This window comes from Otolemur garnettii, unplaced genomic scaffold, assembly GCF_000181295.1.
Source record: "Otolemur garnettii isolate 467f Iridium unplaced genomic scaffold, OtoGar3 scaffold00227, whole genome shotgun sequence".
Lineage (NCBI taxonomy): Eukaryota > Metazoa > Chordata > Mammalia > Primates > Galagidae > Otolemur > Otolemur garnettii.
The window spans coordinates 1491352-1494130 of NW_003852622.1; positions in this window are offsets into that span (position 1 = coordinate 1491352).

The window sequence follows — 2779 nt, forward strand, 5'->3', positions numbered from 1 at the left end:
TTTTTTTTTTTTTTTTTTTTTGAGACAGAATCTCAAGCTGTTGCCCTGGATAGGGTGCCGTGGCATCACAGCTCACAGCAAAGTTCAATTCCTGGGCTCAAGCAATTCTCCTGCCTCCTCCTGCCTCCACCTCCCAAGTTGCTGGGACTACAGCTGCCCACCACAATGCCCAGCTATTTTTTGGTTGCAGCTGTCATTGTTGTTTGGCAGGTCTGGGCTGGATTCGAACTCACCAGTTCAGGCATATGTGGCTGGTGCCTTAGCCGCTTGAGCCACAGGCACCAAGCCAATGTTTTCTATTCTAAACACAGCCCAAAGTCAAAATAGATTCATAATAAGTTCCTTCATGGCACTTATACAATCATAAATTTAAAAATGCTAAAGTAAAATTCAATATAAAACAGGTAAAAACATAGAAGAAAAGGTAAAATAAATAAATATACATATTAAGTGATATTTTGATTGAATAGGTCACGTTTATAGCTCTACTTTTTTTGTATATTTCACAAGGTGATGTGATCAAAATGTCAAATAATTGTGTGTCAGAAAGAGTTGTGAATGAAGAATCAATGCGTGTTTTAACACCAGCTATGCCATTAACTGAGAAAATTTGGACTAATCATTTCCTCCCTCTAAGTGTCAAACTTCTTATTTAGATCAGTAATAATTCAAGTATTTTTGCTGACACACACTAAGAAATATATTTATATGTGTGTGTGTATATATATACTGAAACTCAGCATAGTACAAAACAACTAAACTAGATGATCTGATCCATCTGTGACTCAAGTTAATTAGACATATTTTGACACTATTCTTAATTAGCTAAATCTGATATCCTCTGGAAATATGGTGGAGGGTAATTTAGAGTACTATGTTTTATTATTTTTAATGAGACAAATAATAATGTGTTCCCAGAACATCCAGTAAAACTAATCATTTTTCTGAAGTATCATTAAACTGCTGTTAAACACCAATATAATAACACATCGAGGAGTTTGGCATAATATACAATGTTTAAAATGCAAGTTTTCTAATTAATTGAGAATGAAGGTATTAATGCTTTTGTGTATCATGAGTAGTGGTGTGCTGGAACAGTTCACAATGGCTTGACTCACAAGAGATGATTTTTTAATTGCAGGCAATATGTAAGCCAGTTGTTAAATAGTAATTTGTAATAGGTTATGGTAGGAGTATTTTCACCACAGGAAGTACCAAATATTACATTACGAGATATCTCCCTTCCCACCAAAATCTAGACTTGGCTATTAAACTGTTGCCAGACAGAACATACAGTGGCAGCAAAAGTAATCCATGGCTCATGAGGTTAATTGGTAGTGTTTTCACATTGTTTTGTTGTATGTGTCATGCTTTTTCTTCTATGAAGAATAGCAACATTGCTGTCATGGATGCCAATATATATCAGAAACAAGTATGTTTCAGAAACAAATAAAATGTTATGGAATTAGATAGTAATGATTACACGAATGCATTCATGTGTATATCCAGATTCATCTAATACCCCTAAAACAAACTGAAATGCCTATAATATGTACTGTGTTCATAAAATGCAACTCAAGTAGCATCCCCATCACTTTGTTTCTTAAAAAATAATACATTATGTAAATAAAATATTTACAATATTCATTGTTTGTGCAGCTATTTCCCACAATTGTAATCTTCATATTTTACCATTACTTTCTCAAAGCCAGAATGTTTGAGTTAACTAATTTTAACTATATCAGATTATATCCATAACATTACTCCCTTATCTTTGAAAATATAAGAAATCACTCATATGTATTTTCCATGAAGATCAGTGATAAGGCAAAATATTGATTAATTTGTGGTCCATTTTATTAGTGAGCATGATATGCCAGACAAAGATGCAAATTTTATTCATTAAAAATAAAATTTGCCCAAATCTCTGTTGTTCAGAGTCTGAATAAACTGAAGAGGAATGTGGGGAGAAAAGATATTGAAGACACAGTGCATGGGTTTGAGTAAAATGAACATTTTCTGAACTTTATAGTTACCTTGCATATGGAAATTACAGTTGCTCTTAATGTGCTTTAGAATACTGATGCAAATATTAAAAAGTAATGAACTAACAAGATCGTTTGTTAATTCCACATAAAAGTGCTAATTATACATAATATCCTGCATACAGCTGAGCCCAAGAGACATCTTCTAAGAAATTGTTAAATAAGCTTCTTCAGTAGAAATGTAAGTACAGCAGAGCTGAATGACAAATTTGCATTTAAGGACTTTGGTGCTATCTCATCCTTAAAAAATAAAAAGAAAACAAATAGAAGAAGAAAACCAAGAGTACGTTAAATATATTTAGGGAGCAAAATTATTTTTGTTCTCAGAACGTGCCTCATTAATGTGTTTATACCCACTATCAAAAATATGCTCCAAAGGGTAGATTTTAGGCTGAACTATATTTAGTCAATATTTGCAGGGTTATCATATTAGATATTTGTTGTGAATTTCAGTGTTATTGTTAATATTTTAACAATATAAAAAATCTGTTTAAAATGCTACCCTAGTGGCTTGGGTTTCAGTGTTCTGGTTATATTCCTATATTATTCTTATTTAAAATGTTTGTTATACAAGCGGAAGAGAGATGCTTCCTGCAATTTTTCCTTTGTAAAAATGCCATTAAAGCAACCGCTTCTTGTCAATACCTTTTTTTTTTTTTTGAGACAGAGCCTCAAGCTGTCCCCCTGGGTAGAGTGCCGTGGCATTACAGCTCACAGCAACCTCCAACTCCTGG